The 27,022-nt window shown below is 44.8% G+C and overlaps 6 non-coding genes across 6 annotated transcripts; 4 read left to right on the forward strand and 2 right to left on the reverse strand.

Moving 5' to 3' along the window:
* Window positions 1-4,494: 4,494 nt before the first annotated feature.
* On the reverse strand, window positions 4,495-4,567 carry trnar-acg (transfer RNA arginine (anticodon ACG)). The gene has a single exon. It is a non-coding gene; the product is annotated as a tRNA-Arg (tRNA).
* Window positions 4,568-15,981: 11,414 nt separating this feature from the next.
* trnas-uga (transfer RNA serine (anticodon UGA)) lies at window positions 15,982-16,063 on the forward strand. Its single transcript has one exon. It is a non-coding gene; the product is annotated as a tRNA-Ser (tRNA).
* A 1,557-nt stretch (window positions 16,064-17,620) lies between these two features.
* Window positions 17,621-17,693, reverse strand: trnar-ucg (transfer RNA arginine (anticodon UCG)). Its single transcript has one exon. It is a non-coding gene; the product is annotated as a tRNA-Arg (tRNA).
* A 1,170-nt stretch (window positions 17,694-18,863) lies between these two features.
* Window positions 18,864-18,937, forward strand: trnan-auu (transfer RNA asparagine (anticodon AUU)). Its single transcript has one exon. It is a non-coding gene; the product is annotated as a tRNA-Asn (tRNA).
* Window positions 18,938-25,188: 6,251 nt separating this feature from the next.
* On the forward strand, window positions 25,189-25,305 carry LOC138232030 (U5 spliceosomal RNA). Its single transcript, XR_011186989.1, has one exon. It is a non-coding gene; the product is annotated as a U5 spliceosomal RNA (small nuclear RNA).
* A 230-nt stretch (window positions 25,306-25,535) lies between these two features.
* Window positions 25,536-25,677, forward strand: LOC138231974 (U4 spliceosomal RNA). The gene has a single exon (XR_011186932.1). It is a non-coding gene; the product is annotated as a U4 spliceosomal RNA (small nuclear RNA).
* Window positions 25,678-27,022: the final 1,345 nt, after the last annotated feature.

The raw sequence follows: 27,022 nt of genomic DNA on the forward strand, positions 1-27,022 counted from the left end.
AGCTTTGTTTGATTTCTGAAACCCTTCCTTTACGCCCTGTTTTCATTCAGGTAAGGGTCAACTATATTCACAATACTACTGACAGCAGGAAGATTAAAATATTCTTTTCTCAGCAGCTTATTAAAAACAGCTCCCATGATGTTCAAACCGATTTTTTACACAGAACACTGACACAGCTTTGCATTCTGAATCTCTTTTTGTCATGCTTTTATTTAATATGGCACAATGCACTGGGATAGGGGTATTCTGTTCACAAACCAATAGCATTTAAACCACAGCACCCACAATGCAGCAAGTGTTTTGCACACTAAGCAGGTCCTCTGACTTTTCCCAGCTTTGTTTTGGGTTGTGGAACCTTTCTTTATATTTTTTAGGATTTTCTGAAGATAACACTACAGGTAATACACTGGGATAGGTGGGTCATCTTCATGGCTCAATAGCATTTCAAATACAGCACCCACACTGTTGAAACCAAGTGTTTTACACACCAGACAGGCCCCCTAACTTTATATAACCTTGCTGTGGCTGTGGCCCCTTTCTTTAATTTTTTATGATTTTTTGAAGATAACACTACGGGTAATACACTGGGACAGGTGGGTCGTCTTCATGGCTCAATAGCATTTCAAATACAGCACCCACACTGCTGAAACCAAGTGTTTTACACACCAGACAGGCCCCAGAACCTCGTACAACCTTGCTGTGGCTGTGGCCCCTTTCTTTATTTTTTTATGATTTTCTGAAGATAACACTACAGGTAACACAGTGCGATAGGTGGGTAGTCTTCATGGCTCAATAGCATTTCAAATACAACAACCACACTGCTGAAACCAAGTGTTTTACACACCACACAGGTCCCCTAACCTTATACAACCTTTCTGTGGTTGTGGCCCCTTTATTTATTTTTTTAATAAGAATTTTAGTTTTTCAATATGGCACCATTAGACAGGCGGTACATGGGGATTGGGGGGTGCTATTCATGAGTCAATAGCTCTTCAAGCACAACAGCCACAGTGCTGCAACCAGGTGTTTTACACCAGACATTTCCCCTAACCTTATACAACCTCGCTTTGAGTTGTGGAACATTTCTTTATTTTTTAATGTTTTTTTTGACTGTAATCAAGTGTTGTGCTCACTAGGCAGGCCTCCTGACCTTTCACAGTCATGCTTTGTTGTGTGCAACTTTAATTATCTTTTTAGGATTTTTTGAACATGGCAACTTCCACCAAGACGGGTGGGGGGTGTGGGGGTGCTCTTCAATAGCTTTTTCATCTATACACACAAACGGATGTAACCAAGACACTCAGAACCTGTCACGCAGGGGCTGACTGCTGAGGATAGGGATCCAATGCGGTGCCCTTGGTAGGGTTGGCCCAAGACGCAGGCGTAGTCGGAGTAAACAGGCAGGGGCCCGAGTCCGGGAAGGCGTAGAAGTTGCGTCGGTAGGCAGAGGCGTAAATGAAGAGACAGGCTGGGGTCAGGATCCGAGAAAGCGTAAAACAGGCGAAGGTACAAAATCGAGTGGCTAAAGCAGTTGTCGGAAAAGCGGGGTCGAGGTCCAGGGGAGAAGTCATAGTAAGGCAAAAGCGTAGTTAGTAGGTAAGCTCCGGGACAGAATCTCAATCGTGAGCAATGACCGGGGAACAGATGAGGGTTTAAGTAGAGGACTGATTGACATGTGCACGTTTGGTATGGGGAGAGCTCGAGGGAATGCGGGAGCGCTTGCCTGCGTGAGGGAGATTCATGACAGAACCAACAGAATCAACCTGAACTCATAGAAAAACAAGAATGCCCCCGAGACACCTGAATCCCCCTCCTGGACCACTCTGGTATCAACACCCCCAAACCCATCCATACCAGCTAACAAGATTCAGAATCGGTGCAACCCTCCAACCTGGACCAAGAGCAGGATGGGACAAGAACCTGCACCACACTACGTACACAGGTTTGTATTTTTGGCTGAAGATGAAAATGTCTAACATAGATTGTTTTGGTTCTAGCAAACAATAAAAATAGTTGTTAAAATCCAAACACACATAATGAGATCACTCTCTGTCAGTAACATTCTGGGTCTGGGCTCCTCTGTATTTGGGCTAAAGAGAGTTCAACAACATTTATTAAATGCACTGACATCATAATCTGACAAGATCCATTGTTTAGGGGAGACTTGACCACCCACTGTCCCCCTGGTATCGTGAAGCTCATTGTCCTTTAGCTTTCCAAAACCAGAATCACTTGGGACTCCGGGGGGATCGGTGTATGCAAAATATGAATTCCTTATGCAAGAAATTGTATATGGTCAATATAGCGATCATATCTTATCAGCAGATGGTAATCTCCAAGGAACAAGTAATAGGTTTATTCCACGCTGAAAAATGATCAAATGATTGATGAACCCAAGTGATTTGAAAGAAATGTTAAACAACTCAAAGCGAGGTTGTATAAGGTTAGGGGAGCTGTCTGGTGTGTAAAACACCTGGTTGCAGCACTGTGGCTGTTGTGCTTGAAGAGCTATTGACTCGTGAAGAGCACGATGTACTATCCCCATGTACCGCCTGTCTAATGGTGCCATATTGAAAAACTCATAAAAAAATAAAGAAAGGGGCCACAACCACAGCAAGGTTGTATAAGGTTCTGGGGGCTGTCTGGTGTGTAAAACACCTGGTTTCAGCAGTGTGGCTGTTGTATTTGAAATGCTATTGAGCCATGAAGACGACCCACCCGTCCCAGTGTATTACCTGTAGTGTTATCTTCAGAAAATCATTACAAAATAAAGAAAGGGGCCACAGCCACAGTAAGGTTGTATGAGGTTTGGGGGCCTGTCTGGTGTGTAAAACACTTGGTTTCAGCAGAGTGGGTGCTGTATTTGAAATGCAATTGAGCCATGAAGACGACCCACCCGTCCCAGTGTATTACCTGTAGTGTTATCTTCAGAAAATCATTACAAAATAAAGAAAGGGGCCACAGCCACAGTAAGGTTGTATGAGGTTTGGGGGCCTGTCTGGTGTGTAAAACACTTGGTTTCAGCAGAGTGGGTGCTGTATTTGAAATGCTATTGAGCCATGAAGACGACCCACCTGTCCCAGTGTATTACCTGTAGTGTTATCTTCAGAAAATCATAAAAAAATTAAAGAAAGGGGCCACAGCCACAGCAAGGTTGTATGAGGTTCGGGGGCCTGTCTGGTGTGTAAAACACTTGGTTTCAGCAGTGTGGGTGCTGTATTTGAAATGCTATTGAGCCATGAAGACAACCCACCCATCCCACCTGTAGTGTTATCTTCAGAAAATCATAAAAAAATAAAGGTTCCATAACCCAAAACAAAGCTGGGAATAGTCAGATGACCTGCTTAGTGTGCAAAACACTTACCTGCAGCATTGTGGGTGCTGTGGTTTAAATGCTATTGGTTTGTGAACCAGTGCATTGTGCCACATTAAATAAAAGCAAGAGAAAAAGAGATTCAGAACACAAAGCTGTGTCAGTGTTCTGTGTAAAAAATCGGTTTGAACATCATGGGAGCTGTTTTTAATAAGCTGCTGAGTAAAGAATATTTTAATCTTCCTGCTGTCAGTAGTATTGTGAATATAGTTGACCCTTACCTGAATGAAAACAGGACGTAAAGGAAGGGTTTCAGAAATCAAACAAAGCTTTATTCCCGTGGTTACAGTCTGGGTAATGGGAGACCGCGCTGTTCTGCTTCCTATGGTCATACAGTATACGGGTTTTTCGCATGAAGCCGTATTGAACAGTATTTCTCGCTTTGTGAACGTGTGCACACAGCGGTCCCCCGGGTTCCAGTTCGTGCGTAATTACGCATCGATGAAAAACCGGAGGTTTAAAAAAAGATAATTAGCTCACCGATAGATTGATGTAAAGGCTGTGGAAATATCCACAAGTCGTGGTCTTTAAAATGCTTTTGGTTTGAAGGCGTTCTGTGCTTCCATTGCGGAGATATGGACAAAAGCATATTCGTGCTTGGTCAAAAAAATGTCATAAAAACGAAAAAGTAAAGGCTGAGAAAGCATCCACAATGTATTTTATACACAAAGCAAGTGTTTTTGTAACTCTAAGAGATTTCGTGAAAGCGCTACAGGCGTGCCAAAATCGTTTTCGAACTTCAAGCTAACTTTACCCCGGTAACTTGTCTGGTATATTTGAACACAAATGCCGTTCTTCAATTAAAACTAACAGTACATTGTCAGGGACATTCAGTTCTATACAAACAAGAGACAGACGAGAATATTTCTACCGTTCATGTGGACTACGTGTTGACTAACTGATCGGAATATTTGAAAAGTTCGGGCTCATAGCCGATGCAGTGCGTGCTAATTAGAACAACAGCAACGCTGAGCTCTCAGCACCGTACTGAGCCCAGGTGTTTTTCTAATGCTGTCAGGTGCAGTTCATTTACATGAAGGAAATCTCTTACTGGGTACGATTACAATGCAGTAAGTAGCACAGACTGCTTAGGGAGTAGCCCGATGCTTTTAAAAACAACCCGAGCCAGGCAGGAGTCGAACCTGCAATCTCCTGATCCGTAGTCAGACGCGTTATCCATTGCGCCACTGGCCCTGGTGTGATACTGCAGGACTGTAACCCAGTGAGATCAGCACTGCAACTAGTAAAATATTACCCCCGGTCCATTCTTTTCCAAAAGTGAGAAACACCTGTTTTCTACATTTTGTCTGTTTTAAAACCATATCTCTTTAAACCAAACCAAGAGTTTGTCTTTTGCACTGATATTCTGATTCATTTCGATTTCAAAGAAAAAAAAAAACATTATCTTCCAAAGCATCATAAAATTGTCCCTTCTTCCAGACTCTACTTCTCTCTTATAGTAGTACAGCAGACCTTTCCAGGTGAGCAGATCACAGAGTCCGAAATGAGCTTCCTCCATCAAGCAAAGTACCTGAACATGACTCTGTCTTCATAAAAGCGCCCCTGTAATAAAGAAATTAAATCCGAAATCAAGAGGGCAGTTGCCTACTGAAGTTCAAGAAATCATCAATTTTAACCTAGCAACACATTAAAGGCTGCATCTATACAAGTACGATTCTAGAAATGCTCACCAGATTACGTTTTAAGAAGGAACTGCGCCTCAGGTTCTGCCGAGATCTTAACTCGGATGGCAGGATTCAGAGTCCGGAGTGTGGACTGATGGCGCACGGAGGGTCCATATACTGTGGATCCCTCAGTGATCTTCCGCGTATTCAAACCGCCAGCGTGTGACTCCCCTGTCACCTGTCCTCTCTCCTCTGTGCAGCCGAGCCCGATTCACGGTAAAGTGAAAAAAAATAACTAATCATAACTAGGGTCAGGGAGACTGTTTTCACTAGACAAAGGAATAGCAGAACGGGAAACAGTCTTAACAAACCCAGCACTCTTAGGATGTTGCTGTTGCTGCTGCTTATGTTTTAGGGCCAAACAATCTGCAATTATATGACCTCTCTTGTGACAATAAAAACATTCACGCTCCTCTTTAAGACGTGAGGAACTAGTTTTTACTGGGGGAGACTGAGACTGGGAACTTAGAGTAGACAAAGTCTTCTCCGCACGCACAGACATGAAAACATTCTTATGAGTGAGCACGAACTCATCTGCCAAAACAGCGACTTGCGATAAAGTAGTTACTTTTTGCTCATTCAAATACACAACAATGCGTTCAGGCAAACAGTTCTTAAATTCCTCTAAGAGCATTAACTCACGCAATGAGTTAAAGTCACTCACTTTACTGGCTACAACCCATTTATCAAAGAGAGTGCCCTTCTCTCTAGCAAATTCAACAAATGTCTGGTCTGACACTTTACGATGATTTCTGAAGCGTTGTCTATAAGCCTCAGGAACCAATTCATAAGCCCGTAAGATAGCAGCTTTCACAGTATTGTAATTCAAACTTTCTTCTAAAGAAAGTGTAGAACAAACTTCCTGAGCTTTGCCCACTAATCTACACTGCAAAAGCAGTGACCAAACCTCCTTAGGCCAACGAAGTGATGTGGCAATTCGCTCGAATGCACCAAAGTACGAATCAACTTCCGTCTCCCTAAACAGAGGAACTAAAGCAATGTGCTTACTTACATCAAAGGTGGTAGAGAGTGGATCTTGCAAAGGAGACACGCTAGAGGCCTCGGAGTGGGTTGGCTGCACAGCAGGAGCATTCTTTCGTGCTTCTAGCTCAAGCTGTCGGAGCTTAACCTCTTTCTCCGCCTCAATCTCCATCTTACGAATTGCAAGGCGCAATTCAAATTCTGCCTGGCACACTTGGGCTTTTTCCTGCGCCTCCATGTGCAAGCGGGCCAAATGAACTTTCAGGCGAGTGTCGCTTTTTGACCCGGCGGAGACCGGAGAGAACGGTTCAAAGGGAGGCAAGGTGGCCTTGACCTCAGCCTCCACTAAGTCTTCAGCCACCCCCTGCACCTCGTCCTGTTCTTCCACCACCATAGCAGGTTTAGCACCAGCCCCAGGAGAACCGGCGTACCTGCTCGTTAATGCAATGACCTCTAACTCTACCAACCTATCCATCACAGCTCTCTTGACGTCCCTTTTAAGAACTTGCGTCGAAACCTGAATCTGGAAGTAATCAGCAATTTGGAGCAATTCGTCCTTCCTACACTTATCCAGCTGCTCAAAGGAAGGTTCCTCCACAAACTTTCGCAAATCAAAAGTAGCCATAACTACAGTACCTTGCCAAAACACAATCCACAAATCAAAATCCTGTACCAACACCAAAATTCTGCAACACAAAAAAAAATCCTTAGGACGGGAATTTGATATCCCGGACGAGCCCCCAATAATGTTACAACCCCAAGTGTCTAGGGGAAAAGGGGTGTAACATTTAGGATAAGTCTTTTGGAAGCAGATGGGTTTTGGTGAGGGACTAGGAAGCGTGATAAGGGTAAGGAACTAGAGTGGTGCCAAAGAAAAGAAAATAACAAACAAAATGGAGCTGGCTAGGACAGTGAGGGAAAGCTAATCTGACTACAAAAGAAAACCAGAAACACACGGTCTTCTGCGTCTTCAACACCCTAGTTAACCTGCACTGACTACCCAAAACCATACAAGACAAATGGCACTCACCCGTACTAAACTAGTGTACTAATACAAAATTAACTAAGTGTGTAAGTGTACCCAACAACCTAAACTAACCTTATATACAAAAGTTCACACAAAAACACAAGTGAACCAGGAATACAAATAAGGAAAAACAAGAGTTATCAACAGGACAGGGTACAAAAGAACACATAAGTTGAACATGTAACACTTGGGCAAGGTTAAGACAAATCAAGGATGAACACACAAACAAACGAAAGTACAAAGAAACTAACGTAAAACCAACAAAACAACAAAGCCGAAGCTATACGAAAATACACAAACACAAAGCAAAACAAACCAACAAACGAAGCCAAAGCAATAACAAGAAGCGAAGCGAAGCGAAGCGAAAACCAAAACCGAACGGGACCGAAGTCAAACGAAAGGCCTTTTTCTTTCTGAAAGCCTCCATGTTATATAGTGAATAAAATGTGTTCTGATTGGCTGAAGGCTAATTAATGATGACATCATATTGAAACAGTGGTGTGATGGTTGGCCAATGGGGAAGGGAGAACAATCAAGGGTCAGCAGTGTGGACATAACAGAAAAACACACAGAACACACACTGGGACGTAACAGTGCCGGCGGGGGGCCGTCACCCTGAGGTCTGTGCGGGTCCCAATGCCCCAGCATAGTGACGGAGACGCTGTGTTGTAAAAGGGTGCCGTCCTTTGGATGAGATGTAAAACCGAGGTCACAGCGCTCTGTGGTCATTAAAAATGACCACCAAAACCTTTGACAAAAGCTCTTGGTAATTGATGGTCTTCAATAATGCTCCTCCTTTAGGTACATTTTAAATCAGCTGAAAAATGCTGTGAAATGGGGGGGGCACTTCAGGCCAGTGTAGGATTTGGGTTACAAGAACCATAAAAACTGCATGAGAAAGCCCATACACTGAATTACACAGCTTTCTATTCAAAGGAGGACAAAAGAAATTCCCTGAGTTCGATTTTTTGCAGCACAGAGAGGACCACTGTCGTGAGGCCGGTTAGCTCAGTGGGTTAGAGTGTGGTGCTAGTGACGCCAAGGTTGTGGGTTCGAGCCTTGTACGGGCCAGGTCAATTTCTCCTCTCTTACCAAAGCTGTTAGGTCCCTTTCCGTGGTGAGATGGGTTGTCATGCAACACTGCCACATAGTGCCGACAGACAATTAAATGACAAAAATGAAGAGAGTTAAAGCAGCTGGAGAGGTTCTCTTACAACTTTTGAGCTGACACAGTTTTGGAAAATGTTTCCTTCACGCTGCACTGTACCACATAGGCAGCCAAGAGTCTCCAAAACAAAACAGAATTGACAGTCATATAATGTCCATTAACCCCGGTTTTACACGCAGGATCATGTCTGCCATCATAAGAATATGAGTCCAATATTTTAGAATATAGTCAGAATGACTTCTAACCTTACCTGTGGTGTCTTTAATCCCTATTGCTCAATTCATGGTGTACGTACTGCATACATGTGTCTTGAAAATGAGGAATGGGCCCCTGAGACAGTCATTTACCTGTTTCACAAATGATCGTATTTTACTAGAGATTCTGTTTGGGATTCAGATGTGCATTCGGACAGCAATCCCTTTCAAGAAATGATACGTTCTGGATGAGGTCAGTGGTGCTGGAACACTGTATTTAGGATGTGTTTGCAGTGATTGTGTGTCCCCTGCTTCAACGCAGTGATATATAGATGTGCTCCTGTAATTTATTGGTACATGCCCAGGGCAGTAAGCAGTCTGAGGATTTATTTCCAGATGGCATAGAGCAGTGAAGCATTGAAGTAGTGCAACACACTGGATCATTATATTATTAGAATCTATTCTACTTAAATTATTACATTATACACAATTTGAGTTCATTTTAAAAAGTAAAAGGTAATGAAAGGAATGCATTTTCGTAAGAAAGATAATACCGATATGCATGTGATAATCTTCCTTATATCATGTAGTGCGTCATTTGGACACTTTGTGGGCTTGAAATACAAAGAAAATCATGTTCTATGGGACAAGATAAATACAAAACTTAAGCTTTTATTTTAATTAGATTTGTTTATAAAGCATAAGCAATCATTTATTACATTAATATATCTGAAAATAACATTTTAGCATCATATTATTACATACAGGTCTCTAGCTTCAACACAGTGCTATATATATATATATGCTCAGTGATTTATTGGTACATGCCCAGGGCAACAATCAGAATGAGGATTTATTTCCAGACGGGCTAGAGGTAGTGTTGTGAAATACTTCAACACACTGGATCGCAGATTTAGACCCCCTGCACTCTTACTCCTTTCAAAACCAACAAATGCAGATATGTAGCAATCATATTGTAGCAGACACTCATTTGCCAGTTTCAGAAATGATCATAAGGTGAATCCATCCCCTTCAAAGCTCCATGAAAAAATGATATTTTTAAATTTGAAAAAAAAAACATTATAGAACAACATCTCTTGGTCCACAGAGAGCAACAATCCAACTTTGAACAAAATCCATTGACTGATCCCCGAATCCTGATGTTTCTTCGCATGATATTGGGCTTGCAACCACTTTCTGGAAAACGAAGAAAAAGGCCAAAAATGAAAAAAACGTTATCAATTCTAGAGCCTAAGAGGAAAACAAGACAAATGTATATCTCCAAATAATTTTATGTGCTTCAGAAAAGCCCAGGAAAGTTTTTTGCATACATGAAACCACGCCCGTTTGCACGTAAGCAGACATGGTTTCACAAACGACTGCATGAAAGCACGCGTGCATGCGAAGTCATCCTGTTGAGCATTTGAAAAGCCGCACCACACCACACTTGAAATAGCTCTTACATTAGTGGTAGACACAGGAATCGCCGCAGGAATCAAAATTGAACCTAGTTGCCACATCACATACATCCTGTTCAACGATAAAAAGGTAACATCTATCCTCGCTCCAGAGTAAATCTCACGTTGAGGGCATATTTTTTTCCACTTTACCATGAGTCGGGCTCGGCTGCACAGAGGCGAGAGCAGAGTAATGAGGTCACGGGGACAGGGGAGTCACACGCTGGCGGTTTGAACACGCGGAAGATCACTGCGGGATCCACAGTATGTGGACCCTCCGTGCGCCATCAGTCCACACTCCGGGCTCTGAATCCTGCCATCCGAGTTAAGATCTCGGCGGAACCTGAGGCACAGTTCCTTCTTAAAACGTAATCTGGTCAGCATTTCTAGAATCGTACTTGTATAGATTGTTGCGTGCTCTCTGAAGGCACCAGTTCTGTAGGGTTTGGGCATTAACTGGGACAATTATTAATTGTAGCAGTAAATCATAAAATGATTCTTTGGATGGCCTTAGAATCCAACCATGCGATATAACTCAAACAACGCACACACATAGGTACTAATACACGAGGATACATTTATTAATACATAGAATATGCATGTAAACCAAACAGATCTTATCAAGAGGTTTATCAGAATACAAAAGGTATATATTCAGTCAGTTACAAAGAGTTACATATATCAAGAGGACATATGTTCAGTATATCATTCATTTAGACCGTTTTGTAAATGAACTTGGTTATAACTTCTACATTGGATACTCAAAACAAGTACATAACTCTTAGGAATTAAATTGGTATCAACTGGTTGGGATGACAATTGAATTCTCGAGCTGTAATGCATTGAAGTTGAATACTCATCCAATCTCTGGGGATTCAGATCTCCTGCGGACTCAAAGAAGCAGTTGCAGGCTTGTTGCTGTCCAATCCGCGCTGTCTGGCTTGGTGCCAGGTTGTGCTGTGCGGTTTGCGACAGTGCGCTGCTGATGCTCACTGACCGGCTAGTTAGTGTTGGCTTTAACTAGCAAAGTTTATGCACAGGAGAAAAGATGACTGTGGGTCCCAGCAGGTCAGGAAGAGGACCGGTTCGTTCCTGATGAAGCGCTTGTTCTGATTAGTGATTCAGCTGTCCACAGTTCCGACCTGTTCACGAGGCTTGCTGCTGATGCTAACCTCGGGTGGATCCTCTGGTTACTCGTGGCAACCTCCACTCTCGACTCTTAGAACAGAGGAAAGTACTGGCACTCGGACACACTGGCCGTTCCGTGGTTGTCCGGGCTGAGTCTCAGGATGGTCAGGAGGCGTGCTGTGAGAATGTCCTGCCCTTGGGAGCCTTCTGCTCCTGGGCCGTCCTGCCATGGAATTGTCTTGCACCCCTGGAATTCTCCTTAGAATTCTCCTACTGGAATAGTCCTACTAGTTCTCCTGCACATTGTCTATTGTTTGTTTGTACATTGTCTTGATGCACTGGTTGCACTTTGTTTTGTTTTTTACACTTGTTTTACAATCGAGAGACTTTCTGTAAGTAAGAATTCCATTGTACCAGTACCGGTTACATATGGCAATAAAGTTCAAGTTCAAGTTCAAGTTCTCCAGGCTCTCTGTTGCCTGTTTTTACCTGGAGGAACTTTGGCTTGTCATTGGCTGAAAGTTTAATGGGCATCAGAGTCCCACATGGGTTACATTGCCCTACCAGTCCCTGACTGGTTGATCAAGGTGAGATATGAGTCACTTACTCCTGACACCTAGGAATGCAATCCAGATGTCCATCTGGCACTCCCTAGACAGATAGGCGCCAATGGATGACCATTGATCATGATAGCCAGGCTTAGCTAAGTGCATCCCCATTTGGGAGCTGTCCCTTATCAAAAGAAAACATCTTTAAATCAGCCTGCATGAATAGTTTCTCTGTGGCTGCACCACAGAGATGAAGAGAGAGATGGGGCCTCATTTGGGAAAGCACAGCAACACTTATTTCTGTCTTATTAACAAGCATTGCCTCTACATATCCCCCCTTTTTGAAGGTCACGAGGTCCTGAGACATTGTTGCCTTCAAAACAAAACAGAGTTAAGTGATGTCCCCTGTCATTAGAACATTAACCTTAAATGTCCACATTTCTCCTCGAGAATTCATACCGGAACCAGCATTGGGAACAAACAGGATGAAAAACATCTGGAGTATGTATAAACACGGTAGGAGACATCATCTCAGTCTAGGCATTACAAATCAGGAAGTTCACTGTCAGTATCTGATACCTCTGTAGGCAGATATTTGGGGAAGAAGTAACTTCCTTTCTTTTGAAATGCTAACTTTGACTCATTTGTGCTACCCGGAGTACATCTTGATGTAAGAGTACTGCATTCAGAGTACATTGTCAGCCATGATCCAGCTTCCCAGCAGCAGTGTTACAATAACACCGGTTCCTGTTCCCAGCCCCCCTGATGAACCATGACACCTGTGTTGGGCACCTGCCAGGGTGGTTTGGAGGTTTGTTCCATTAAAGCAAACTAACTACCTGTACCTCCTGAGGGCTTACTGTTTCTTGGATTTCTATCCAATTCAATAGTGTGGCACCTGAAGGCATCCACGACCTCAAGTTTGGTCTTATGTTGTCTGGTTCCAGACCGTACAGTGTCAAGTTACCATGCTGTACTATGGCCTCCTTGGGGCCAGTAGCACGCAAACCTATCAGAAATAGCAAACACACAACAGTGGCGGCAGCAATCAGTCCTCCCAAAAGTCTTTTCGGGTGGCTGATCCCAGTCATCTCCTTCTGAGTGACTGTTGCCTTTCTAAGTTGGCGCAGCATGTACATGGTCTCTTTCTCAGTATGCCATGTGGCATCTTGGGCACCAACATCCTGGAAATCTGAGGAGATCTGACGCAGCTGCTGATGCTGCTCCTCCATTTCCAGGACATCTGCTTTTTCGATTTGTTCATGCCTGTGCTCTAGGAACCATGCAGGGGGTGGTGCAGCGGTGGAGCATGCCTGACCCTTGGCTTAGTGGTCATCTGGAGCACCTGAGGGATCTGGGATTGTTACTCCATTCTCACTGTTCAGGTCCACCCTGCACACTTCCTGATTGAGGAATCCCTCTATCGGCATGTTTACAATCGTTCGCTGGGCGTGGGTGTAGGACACCTGCTCGCTCCCCCCTTCCCTCTCTAGGGGTTCAGGGAGCTGCCCCAGCACTGGGATAGCTAGTTCACTGTCTTTGAACTCACCATCACCCACCAGGCCCATGTCAGTGCAGGCGGGGATTCTGACACCCCCCTTTTCCATGTTCTGCACTAACAGTCAGGTGGCTTGCCCATCCAGCTCCAGTGGTTGGTGCTGAACCACTGTTGGTCAGACTCAGACTGACAAACTGAGCTGGTGGCTGTAAGAAAACCGGCTCGGCTTTCATTCCCTGTCCCTTCTGGGGGACTGGGTGTATTGGCAACCCTGCCGTTGAGGCAGGAACAATCAGGTCAATCTCACTCACTACCTGGTAGTTGTGAGAAATAATGTTACCTGACTGCAGGTTCCCTGGGTCACAGCAGAGGGAATCGGCATCTGGGATCAGGTGTGTCCACAGCGCAGTAGTCTCAGCGTCCAGCTGAACCTCCTGTCTAACCTGTGAATGTTGCTCCAGGGGATTTCTTTATTTATGTCTTTATTTAGTGGTTTCATTAGTGACAAAGGCTAAACTTTCTTGGAAAAATGTCTTTTATGTAAACCATGTTTGCTATTAATTCATTTAGGACTAGAATATGTTCATTTTCTTCCAATAAAAGAAGGGTTCCATTCGCCATAGTCGGGTTGACATTAGAAGCTTGCCACGCCCGGACTGTAACACCATCGCATTAGCATGTTAAAGCGATTTCGTTGAGGAGCCTGGCTTTCTTAACTAGTAAGTACTGTACTTCCTTGGTTTTTGAGGGGGGAAGGTGTCTTTCGCTGGAAATCTGGTCCCCTTCTACTGTGAAAATACCTGTGAAACCGGTTTAATCCGTCACAGCCAGCACTCCCGCTGGCCACCCACGTGTTATGCTCTTCATTAATGTCTAAGCCGGAACACATCATTATATCTCATTTTGTATTTCTTTAAAAAAAATCGTTTGCCCAGCCTAACAGTATTGTTGTTATTGTTTTTATCCTGTAAAGCGCTTTGAGGAGCCAGCTTTTAAGGCGCCATATACAATAAAGTTCATTATTATTACTATTGTTAAATTGCTGGACAGAGAGGTGAACATTATTACACGGAAGACAAAGATAGCGATTTATGTGTGGATGCTGCACATTGGTGGGGAGTCCCCATTGCCTGTAAAGCACTTTGAGTGGAGTGTCCAGAAAAGCGCTATATAAATGTAAGCAATTATTATTATGATTATTATTATTATGATTATTATTATTATTATTATTATTATTACGTTGCATTGTGCATTGTGCTGCTGTAATACAGTTTTAAATAATTAAAAGTCTAAACAGTATCAGCTTTATTTATGGGTTTTAAATCAATATAAATGTTTATATTGTAACGCCTAGGTGACTATTCATTGTTATTAAAATGACTTAAATTTGATCATGTTATGATAATTAGAAATATAAATTTGTTTGGTGCGAGTGAAGTTTTATTTAATCTCTGAGCCAGGGAAACATTGTATTTTTTTAAAAAAATGTTTATTAAAAAAAAAAAGTAACGGCTCCAGCAGGATTCAAACACACAACATGTGATGTAGGAGTCAGGAAGCTAACCCACAGCACCACCAGCAAGGTCACACAAAGAGTGTCGAAAAAGCCCTACGAAACATTATGTAACAATTCTTGTGTTGCGGTACATGAGTATAATTATATCGTTATTAATTTCTTTAAATACGCGATTCCATATTATATTCCCTTTTAATCAAATTCTTGTACCGGAGCTTGTTGACTCCAGTATCACGTTAGTTAAAGACTTCGATGCTTAAAATGTTTAGGGAGAAATGGAATACTGGTGTGTATGTTTTCTTTAAAGTACCGAGACCAGCCATATACTGTATGTTTAAGTTCCAAAATTAATATCGTTTATGGCCTTCACACGTGTTACAGTATGCTCCTATTCTTTTTATGCTCAGGTACTAAGATTTCCCTTCAGTGGTAAAATTCCATATAAATATTCAATGCTTAAACGGGCACAGTAAAGACATTAAATATACATGTACATATACATACTGTATACAGTACAGTTTGCATACAGTAATATGTTTATGTTCCTAAATCAATCTCTTTTATGAGCATGTGAAAGGCATGGTGAATCGGAGATTCTCAAAAATTACTGTACTTTGCATGATTGGAAACAAATGCGTGATTGCGAAATGCTGTGGTGTTACTTTTACAAAGACGGTCAATGAAAAAAAGAATGTGGACCAGGGCACTACTTTGAGTTTACAGCTTGTCCAAGGTCATTCATTATTAATACTATTAGTAATATCTTCGTTAAAGACTTTGATGGCGACAGCTCAAACATGAGAGGTTGAGCTTTATTAGCTCCACCTTGCAGAAATTCCGGATACTATTATTTTAATTGCGGTTTTATAGGAGAATTTACGGTAACTCGTGGTAGACTGCGTAAAGCGCACCGCAAAATAATGTGGTATCGCCCGCTTGTTTTGAATAGCTGCATCTGTACGCCCCGTGTCTCAACGGTAGGACGGAGTCAAATACTGCCTCGACACGTAACAGCGTTATATTAAACCGCAGGACTTTAGGGCTGTTTTGTTTGAATGTTCAAGGCATTGGTAAGAGCGTAGGTCAAGGGCCATTGGTGCATCTCCTGTAACTGGAGTAAAAATGCTATTCAAAGTGCAGTGACTAAAATCGTCATCCACATGTCTCCGTTGTTGATTGCTTTCTGTCTAAGAACGTTCTGTTTTCATGTCCGAACGGGGAGACTTTATCATTCCAACTTGAAGCCATCCTTAAGTCCTCTGAGGTGTGTGTGTGTGTGCTTGCACGTATGGCGTAAAAGGTTTCTTAAACGGAGAGCGAACTTGAAAAAAGTTGCCTCCGCCGCCGCCGCCGCCTCGCACTCCCTGTTCGATTGTAGCAAGAAGGCAGCGGCCGTGGCGCTCGCTGTAGTCGTGGCCGAGTGGTTAAGGTGACGGACTTGAAATCCGTTGGGGTCTCCCCGCGCAGGTTCAAATCCTGCCGACTACGGCGTCCTTTGCATTTGGTTGCGTGCGTGCGTGTAAAAGGACCAGCGCCGTTTCGTTTTCGCTGGGACCTTTAACACTCTAAATCGTCTGGACCCGCAGCCTGTGAAATCGATTCTTCAGCACCCACGAAGGACGCTTTGCAGCTGGACACAGATACCGATGCTTTTCTGCAACGAGCTTTCCAGCTGAATTTTCTCGGCAGCTCCCTACTGAACCTGTTCTCCATTGCAACATAGCGGAGGCTCGTCACATCTATAGCAAGGCTGTGTAGGACCGCATACGCCACAGTGACTTGTACACAGACCACATGAAAGGCAAGCAAAATACAATTTTAAAATTCCAAAGACTCACAAGGTCAGAGGAACAGCGATGATCTGAACTGATCTGTTACAGAAGTCTAGGTTGACCTTTTAGAGCTGTAATTGCATTTTTGTTTAATAGAAGATCAAATCTACTCGCATGTACCAGCACCTTACAGTTTATTGATGTTAATTCTGTTTAAGTAATAAGATTGCTAACGATGTTGGACTTTAGCCGGTGTTTTTTAGAACAAATTGCTTACACTTCTGTAAGGAATACGCAGTACGTGCCTTTGTCAGTCATTGCTCACCATACCTGTAACTTTCTTATCTAACTCACTTCCTCAAATGGTGAAGGTCCACAAACATAAATGAAAAAAAATCCCTTGTTGTAGATGAGGTGCACAAAAAAGCAGCCCCTGATAGTGTATAACACATTTATACTATTGCAGAGACACATGTAACATATATATATATACTGTTTATATATATGAAACAGAAATAGAAACAGAAACAGGAATCGCTTACACACCTGGAGAATCTCTGTAGGAATATCTAGCATTTATCAATGGAAATAAAAGCTGCTTTAATACAGTGCATGTTCAAACTCAAACCCTCAGCTGCTGTTCTTGTTTGTTTTGGGACAAATTGCAACTGAGCATCGCATGAGCCGTTACGTACCCTTATCTGTTAGGGAATTTCAAGGGAGGAGTTAGGTCAGAATGGGTAGGCTGCAAAACAACAAGTAAAGATTTATTCCAAGATGAAACGTTGTGGCGGTTTTCTTATCTTTTCAGCATGGACTAAACTTTTACGTGTTCCTTATATGCTATATATGTATATATTAGCACCAATGTCGTTCTTAAAAACTAACATGAAATTGTCAGGGACATTCAGCTATATACAAAGACGAGACAGACAAACTAATAATTCTATATTAACGTGGCCTACATATTGACGCAATGATCGAACTAACTGACATGTTCTGATTCAGATTCCCTGCAGTTTATGCCAATTAGAACAATAGCAATGCTGAGTCCTCCCCACCCTACCGAGCACAAATTCAGCTGCTCTCCAGTTCTGTTCTGCATGTTTTTTCATTGCAATTGAGCTCGGAGCTGGAGATGATCTCCATACAGTTCTGTGTTAACTAGCCCGCACTTGCGTGCTAATTTACGGGTTGTGGCAAATGCTTTTCTATAGTTCATATACATGACAGCAACCTGTTACCGAGGAACCTGAGAGGTTTAAAAGCCACACGAGCCAAGCAGGATTCGAACCTACAATCTTCTGATCCGAAGTCAGATGCATTATCCATTACGCCACTGGCCCATAGAACATGTGCTTGCACTCCACCACAGAGAGCTCTACACTGCTACTAGTAGTACACTTCCCCATCTAAATTTTCACAGCAAGAAACTTGTGTTTCCTACTATTTTTATCAGGTTTAAAATATCATCTCCTTAAAAAAGAAAAAGTGTTGATGTGTCGTGCTGAAATTCCGATTGATTTTGAATTCAAAGAAAAAAGGTTTTCTTCCAAAACACCATGAAATTGTCACATCTTGCAGACAATAGGTGTATTCCATGTTGAAAAGAGAAGAAAGAAAACCATGGAGCCTTTTACAGGTGTGAGGCTTCTTCAGGTGTGAGAAGACCTCACAGCCGAAACACTGTGTTTCCGTTCTTCTCTTTTCAGCATGCAATAAACCTATTACTTGTTCCTTTGCAGCCGAGGCATGCTGACGTAGCTACCCAGCTGAACATCTTGCAGACTCTACAGTACTTCTCTCCTGTAGAAGTAAAGCAGGGCTTGCTGGGTGAGCTTTTGCTCCGGTAAATTAGGTCACGTGTCATGTTAAATCACTTCTTCTAAACACAACATTTGCTGGTGCTAGCTTTCCCCATGAAAAGAGACATTTCCCTTACAGTACATGACATATCGTTTTTATTCTATCAATAAGTATAGAAATTAAAAGAAAAAATGGTGTCGCCAAAGAATGGGAGGTGTCAAGGGCATTGAGCTCCTTGGACATGAAAAGTGCCCGATAAATGCCATTTCTCATCATTTCTCTTGGCGTCAGTTCTGCTATTAAATGGGACGGAGGCAACGGGCTCAGAGAGCAGGTTAAGTGCACACCGAACACAGATGTGTCCAAGTGTCTGTAAAAGGGCGGTGCTCTGCTGGCGCTGTTCCCTAGTGGCTTAAAGTGCCTGCCTAGTAAGCAGGCGATCCTGGGTCTGAATACCAGCGGTGCCTCTCTCCGTGTCTTGTTGTGCCGAATGTCTCATTTCAGACAAACATGTACAGCTTGGTTCAGTTTAATGCAAGAATTCATTTCCTTTCTGGAATAACTTGTTTTTGAAGAAATCCATACAGCTTGTGAAAGATGAAATCCATTTCTTGGTTGTCAGTGGAAAAAGATTGCCGGCTGCAAGAAGTGCAAGTGATTGTTTTCTTTGACCATAAACCTGCAAATGTAGGGAGCTCAAGCGGCCGTCAGTCTCTGTGGTGCAATCGGTTAGCGCATTCGGCTATTAACCGGAAGGTTGGTGGTTCAAGCCCACCCAGGGACGCATGTCTCAGTTTTTCCAATGTAAACATCATCACCGCTAAAGAAAATGGCGCAGAAGGCTCCACAGTCGAAACGTTGTGCTTCTTTTCTTCTCTTTTCAGCATGGAGCAAACCTTTGCTTGATCCTTTGCAGCCTACGCATGCTGACACAGCTACCTTTCTCTTAACGCGCCTCAATCATTATTCACCAAAACCATCAGCAGAATGTGTCGCCTTTGTGGTGATGTCACTCCTCTGCTTCACAAATGTCCTTAGTGACGGACCATTTCTTTCTGCCATTTTTCCGGAGCGGTTATTGATTGCTCCATCATTTCCCTCATACTTTCCATCCCTAAATTGAAAAAAAAAAACAGAAACAGGCTGACAGGACGACAATCAAATTGCAAAAACTCATCAAAGCACTCGATAGAGTATTTGAATCCACAAGTAGCTACGAGCAACTTTGTCCTGGCTTGCATGAAAGTCGGAAAATGTCAAAAAGAAAAAGATGGTGGCTTTTTCATATTCGTTCTTTTATTTTTAGTTTGTTGCTTCTTCTGTCCATTGTCCTCCTGCCTGGCTCTTGACCTGTGACTGTTTGAACGCACACAGTAGACTTTCATGCAGGGGATTTGTCCTGAGCCTCTGTGAAAGACCCACCCACCCCCATAAATAACTGCTCTAGAAACACATGAATGCAAAACTAAACCACAGCTTAAAGAGGAGCTTGTCATGACCGCCAGGCAGTTAAGACCAACTCTTAAGCAATCTAATCAGCACCAGCAGCGGGTGATTATTAACAAACGCCGCCGCACGAGTTAACCCACCTGCACACACTCCACCGTGCGGTACGCAGTGCTATTTTTACCATCTTTACCTGCTTCCCGCTGGTATTGAGTCTACTCCTTGAGAGCTCTACCTGGCGTTTTTTCCATTACTTCTTTTATTCTGGATATTGGACTCCCCTTCTGCCTTTTCGACTTTGGACCTCACCTCTCACCTTGGACTGTTTGCCACCAGTGTACTCCCTGGATTACAACTTACCTTACGCCTCTTGACCACGGAACAAAGCAAAGCAGAGCAAAACAAAAAGAACAAACGAAAACCCTCACGTCCCGCACTTGCATATAATGCCGTTACGTGCCCAAGCAGTATTGTACGTCATCCTGGCACTGCACCCCGGGGCGTACGGTATATGGGAACGAGCACACGCCACGAATCGTCTCAAATCACTCCCTACAGCTGTAAGGCGCCTTGAAGCATGCACCCCCAACATTCTTCTTTGCGCATCTGTGAAAGGTAAACTCTTGAGCAAACTCTGAACCAGCTCAAAGGAAACTAATCCGATTAGACGTTACTTTGACTCATCCTTTAAGGGACCCTTGTTAATTGGAGAAATCAATGATTTTGAATGAATTCTGTATGCGTTAAAAGACAGCTATACACTGAAAACATGCAGGACACTTCTCATGATGTTTCCCGAGCCGAAACACAGTGCGTTTTTAAAAGCCATCTGACAAAGCCCGCCCACTGAAAACTGCAGCAGATCGTGTAAAGACGTTCAACTTTGTAACTACTGCACGCACAGGAAGCAGAATAAATTCCTCTTTTCCGGTTTTATTTATGCGAACCATAAATAAACCAAATAAACCAAGTTGCAAGAGGCCCGCACCCACAGCACAAATTGCGCAGCCTAGGCCACCTCCTCGCCCCGCACGCCACCGCCTCCTGCTGGGCCCACTCTTTCGCACACTCACACGCCACACTAACACTCAAAAGTGTGGGCAAAACGAGAAAACGAGCGCGCCGTTTCCTACACATCTGCAGTCGCCATTGCGCATTCGCAGCATGTCCCGGGATGCAATTCGGCCTCATTTGCATAACTCCAGACCGGCAGATCGCCACGCAAGCTCGCGACGTGCGCCTGCCACACACCGAACAAACCTTTTCAGCAATTTCCAAAAAACGGGCCTGCTCGCCTGCCCACAAGGCTCCGTCTCTTACCTGCTCTCCAGAGCCTGCTGCCTTCTGTGCTTTTCTCTCGGCACCGCTGCAGCGCACACAACTCCTGCAGCGGGAGGTGGGAGAAAGTTCCCGCGCTCCGCCGCAGGGAAGGCTCGCTCCGTGCGCACACGTCCTTTCGATGCCAGTCCAACAGTTGCTCTGCATTAGCTGCGTCGGGGCTCCGGCGTGTCGCACCTCACCTCACCTCACCTCACCTCACACTGCCCCCTCCTTGAATGTCTGGCGCTGGGCATGCCCCGCTCTCCTCCGCCTTATCTTATCGCGTGTGAGCACCGACAATGGCCACAATGCCGGGGAATGGCACCTGTAAATTAATTATCTTCTCTTGCAGCCTGAGATCATGTCCTTCTTTTGGCTCCCTCCAGTTCTGATAAAAAATCTCACTCTTAGATGTGTTAATTTTTGCAGAGGAAGCCAAAGAGAACCGATCACAGCACTGCAGAGCTCTGCTAATTGAGGCATTGTCAGAGAGGAGTAGGGTGACGTCATCCATGTATAGAGATGTCTTTACCTCTCCTCCCCCACTTCCAGGCACTGGTATCCCATTAATGGCCTGATCCTGGCGCAAGGCACAGGCTAAGGGCTCCATAGCCAAAACGAATAACAAGGGGGATAATGGGCAGCCCTGCCTCACCCCTGAACAGACTTCAAAGGGGCGTGATCTATTGCCATTAACCATTACTCTGCTGTTGCTACCTGTGTACAGCAGGTTAATCCACTTTCTCATGATGGGGCCAAACTTCATGTGCTCAAGTACCGATGTAAAGTACTGCCGGTTTAGGAGGTCAAAGGCCTTTTCTAGGTCTACACCTAAAATGCACAGAGGGAGGGAGCGATCCTCAGAGTACAGACAGACATCCCTCAACAAGGCCAGGTTGTCGCTCATCAGGCGTCCTGCTATCCCACAAGTCTGTTCTTTCCCTACCAGTGAGGCCACTACATTTTGTAGGCGCAGGAAAAGGGCTTTGGACAGGATCTTAGTGTCCACGCCTAACAGGCTGAGGGGTCTCCAGTTCTTTATGTCATTCTTTGCTCCTTTCTTAAACAAGAGAGAGATAGTGCCTTCTCTTAAGGAGTCAGGCAGCAATTCTGTCTTATAGCTTTCCTCGAATAGGAGCTGTAGCGGATCCTGAAGCAGATCCCAAAAGGTGCAATAAAATTCTTTAGGGAGCCCGTCAGCACCCGGAGTTTTCCCCTTCTGTAAGCTCTCCATAGCCTGTCTCAGCTCTTCTACTGTCAAATCCCTCTCAAGTACTTCCCTATCTTCTTCACTCAAAACGTTTTCTAGCTTTGAGGTAAAAAAATGAATTTCTTCATCCTTTAACTCTGTAGAGCTGCACAGTCTTGAGTAGAAGGCCTCGGTGCAGGAGAGGATAGCACTCGGCTCTGTTCTCTCTCGTCCCTCCTCATCAACTACACTTTCCATGACAGACTTGGAGCCTACCACTTTCCTGAAAAAGAAGCGAGTACACTTCTTATTTTCTTCCAAGAACTGCACTCTGCTTCTTAACAGCACTCCTCGACTACTTTCAACGGCTATGCTCCGGATATCCTTTTTTAAAAGGGTGATATCCTCGAGCACATCGAAGCCACTGTGCAGCATCGTGTAGAGACGCTGCAGCTGCCTCTGTTTCCTGGCTAGCACTCCTCTCCGTCTGGCAGCAGCCTTCCTTCCCTCAGCCATGAAAAAGGCCTTTGTCCTCATCTTCACCTCCTCCCACCACTCTCCTACTGACCCGTACAGACACTGCAAGGACAGCCACTGTGATAGTTTCTCCTTGTAGCGGGATACTACCCCCTCGTTCTCTAGCAGCTTTGTGTTGAGTTTCCAGAGGCCTGGGCCAAAGACAGTCCCGCCCTGGAGTTCCACTCTACACCCTAAAGCCTGATGATCTGAGAAGAAGACAGGCTGAAGAGTGACCCCAACAGCTTTCACTCTCTCTGAGACAAAGCAATAGTCAATTCTGGAGCTGCTATTCCTCCCTGACCATGTATATCCTGCTGTTGTGGGATATATACATCTATATGTGTCTGAGAGTTTAAAGTCTTGAACTAAGTTTTGCAGGGCCAGTGAGCTGGAATCCAATTTTATCGGAGAGCTAGACTGCCTGTCTGTGTGCTCTAAGATACAATTAAAATCCCCTCCCACTATCACGTCTGTGTTACTTAACAATAGGGGAGAGAGTGCCTTGAGTAGCTCCACCCTTCCTCCCACGTCAGTAGGACAATACACATTGATTAGCCGCAGGTTAACGGTGCCCCATTCCACATTCACACACAGCAACCTGCCATCTATGACCCTCTGAATACTTTTCAATTTGAAAGCCCATCCTTTGAAAAGAATGGCCACGCCAGAGGCTCTGTTGTTATTGTCCCCTGACCAAACAGAAGGCCCTTTATCCCACCTATCTTCAAAGCTTTTATACCTCTCTTGATAGGCTAAAGCACACTCCTGCAACATCAACACATCTCCCTCTCTCTGCTGGAGGTAATCAAAGACACACTGGCATTTAACTCTGTCATTGATACCTCTGGTGTTAAGAGAAATTATGTTTAGAGCCATATTACATAAGAAAGTGGAACCAGTCTTTACAAAACACATTTCTCTTCGGTCTCACCAGTTACCTTCTTCTTTTTCTTTTTCTTCTTACCAATTTCCTGCCAGCCATCCTCTGAATGAGCCTTCATCAGGGTGGCAGCAGTAAAAGCATTCACGGAGTCCATTTCAAGGAAGGGGGTAGAAGGAGGGGTGGAGGGGTTCCAGCTGTCCCCATCGCCATGCTCTCCTTCCTCCTCGCTCGGGGAGAAAACAGAGTCATTTTTCCTTTTCCTCAAGTCCAGCTCCTGGGAGCACTGAGGGGAAAGGGGTGGAGCCGATGCACCAGTCTCCTCTTCCCCCTCACCAACCAGCTGTTGCAGATCCTCCGTGATGGACTGGATGGAGGAGAGGAGGGCATCTGTAGCACTTGCAGAGTCTGAGAAAAGCAGCTCCGCTGAATCCTGGGTATCGTCGCTGGACCCGCTCCACCTGGGGGCCCCACACTGGCCCTCGTTCTGAGGAGCAGGAGTGGGGGAGGGGTCCTCGCTGTTCTCGGGGGTTTTCAAACCCTCGTGCTTGTCTGGTGCAGTCTGCGGTTGTGGGGGCGTAGTGGATTTCTCTTCCACCGGCCCCGGAGCCACAGCAGGACTGATCCTGGCTGGAGGCTGAGACTCTTTGTCCAACAAGGGTTCTTTGTTTGACTTGTTGTTTGCTTTGGCTTTTCGGGCCGGTTTGGCTGAAACAAGCACTGCCTCATCCTTTCTCATTTTGAGTTTATTGGCGTAGGTGTGAGGGCAGTTCTTAAAAACGTGTCCTTCCGAGCCACATAAATTGCACTTTGGCAGCATTGAACAGTCAAAGGCTAAATGTCCCTGTTTGCCACAGGTCTTGCAGCATTTCACAGTGCAGGACGATGCCAGGTGTCCCACAGCACCACAGCGCCGACACACCTTTGGTTGTCCCACATAAAAAACATAGCCATTGCAGGCGCCCAGCTGGATTGTAGAGGGCAGGTGCCTTAAGCCTCCATTGACATTGTCCGGTAGCAAGCGAACCTCGAATTTCCTTGCTCCTGTTTTTATACCGTCAACATCTCTAACCTCAGTTCCATGGTGGACGGTGCAGTACTGCTTAAGCCAGGTGTGAATGTCCTCCGTCTTTGCCAGTTCCGAGAACATAACAACATGCACCGTTTTCCTCTCTCTCTGTGTCAGAGGCTGCAAGTTGATCTTCTCAAGGGCAGGAACTTTCCCTCTTTTTGCCTCAAACACATCCACACATTGTTCAAACGGAGAATAGGTAGCAAAAACAACCTCAAATGCTTTCTGACCTGGGAGAGCGAAGATGAAATCCAAGTGCCGAGGTTCAAAGCCAAGTTCCTTCTGTAACACTTTTCTGCTGAACTGCATACGATCCATGAAGAGGTCATCCAAAAGCTCAAAACGTACAGCATTCTTGCGGGATCCAAAGGTTGCCATCTCAAACTGCAAAACAAACACTGCTTCCACAAAACAAGAAAACAATCCAACTACTCCAACTACAGGCTGATCAAGGTATCTCCCCTGCCAGGTAAGCCGAGAGCCGCAGGCGATGAGCCCGGAGCTGAACGGGCCCCACTGGCTCGTTTGTAAGGCCAGGTGCATTGCCAACCACGACCGGCAGGGCAGAGGCCTTGAAGGCAGCCTGGGCTCCTGCAGCTGTCCAGCCACGCACTCTGGTTTCTCTTCATCTCGTACAAATCTTTTGCCTTTTACTAAAGATTTCCATGGAGAGGAGCATGAATGAGTTCCATACAATTTTTGTGCTTCCCTGCCTTCGGGTGGGGCACAGCTGGGCTGGTCAAAGAGAGAAAACAAAACCACTCACAATCGCTCTTATTACGGCGACTGTGGCCGTCTGCTCTGCGAGTCCTCGGTCTCCGCCTGTCTGATTGGCGCTCTTTTCTTTGGGGGGCGGGAAGTGTCCGGCCGCAAATATGAAGCGTTACAGCAACGACATGCCATGAGACGATTGATAACGATTTCCATAAGATCCCCGCGGTTGCCTGGCAACCGTCAGCTTTGCGCAGTGGCAGTATCGTAGCCTGTGAGGTTTAGCTGAGGCGCGATTATTGCTAGTTGAAAACTTTTCCCAATACCCCGCTTCCGCCGGTTTGCAATACAATCGGCGAAAGCAATTTTTGACAGTCTCGTCAGAGACTGAGCAAGGTGTTTAAAGACAGATTTGGTCATGGTGACATCATGGTAGAAAGAAACGAGCTTGTTACGTCTCAACAGAAACGCTCTTTAGCTCTTTCAGCGTTATGCAGAGAACAGCGTCTGTCGAGATCACTTTTGAGTCAGCGCGAAACGCCGTGTGCTGTCAGTTTGATTTCATATTGCTCGTAGCGGCGCCCGGCTTTTGTCTGTCAAATGTTAGGTTGCGCTTCTTCATGCTGCATTGTCGGCATGAGTGGAGCTTTTTAAACGTCTGTATTTACTGCGCCCCATAAGAAATCGTTTGTCCCCATTCAAAAGAGATTGTGCGATGTCCTGCAGCGTTCGCAAAGCAAACATTTGACAGTTTGAAAAGAGGAATTTATTCTGCTTCCTGTGCGTGCAGTAGTTACAAAGTTGAACGTCTTTACACGATCTGCTGCAGTTTTCAGTGGGCGGGCTTTGTCAGATGGCTTGGAAAAACGCACTGTGTTTCGGCTCGGGAAACATCATGAGCAGTGTCCTGCATGTTTTCTGTGTATAGCTGTCTTTTAACGCATACAGAATTCATTCGAAATCATTGATTTCTCCAATTAACAAGGGGCCCTTTTTGAACCTGCCAGAAGCATTCTTTCAATGTAACAGATTTACTCCGGGGAAAGGTAGCATGATATTGAGAGTAGCTCAAGCTTTCAGCACCCGTATCGGACTGCGTGTATGCAGACACTGCTCAGAATCCCCTGTAAGATTCTCCTTCAATTCCGTTTTGCAGTGCTTTAGCTCTTTCAAAAGGCTTCGCTTTGCTAGTCACAATCCAAGGCTCATGACAGCATTTGAAACCAATCGCCACTGCGTTGGCTGGGAATCGAACGCGGGTCAACTGCTTGGAAGGTAGCTATGCTCACCACTATACCACCAACGCACGCCCACAGGCGCCCTGCAGGACACCACCAGAGAATGCTCACAATTTCGGAAGCTGTCTCCGGGACGTGCTGATTCCACACATCCTGAATAAATCATGATATTGTTAGTTGCTGTAGCTAGACGTTCAAATGAGTTTCATGGCCAGATGGACTGTTTCCTCCAGCGGTATAGTATTGCAGTGAGACAGCACGATGCCTGCAAGACTATGTCACGCTAAACGCCACAGATTGTGTTTGTGTTGGACAGTTGGACCCTACAGTTGGACCCTCGTCGACAACCTGAATAGCTTATTCAGAAGCAGTGCTGGACCGGGAACGAACCAGCTTCTTCCCAGGCACAAGAGTGACTTGTGAGGACTCGCGGTCACACTCTGTGCATAGAGACTTTCTATCAGCCAGCCGGACTGCTGGTAGATCCCCTCGGA

Source organism: Lepisosteus oculatus, unplaced genomic scaffold (assembly GCF_040954835.1).
Source record: "Lepisosteus oculatus isolate fLepOcu1 unplaced genomic scaffold, fLepOcu1.hap2 HAP2_SCAFFOLD_62, whole genome shotgun sequence".
NCBI classification, from domain to species: domain Eukaryota; kingdom Metazoa; phylum Chordata; class Actinopteri; order Semionotiformes; family Lepisosteidae; genus Lepisosteus; species Lepisosteus oculatus.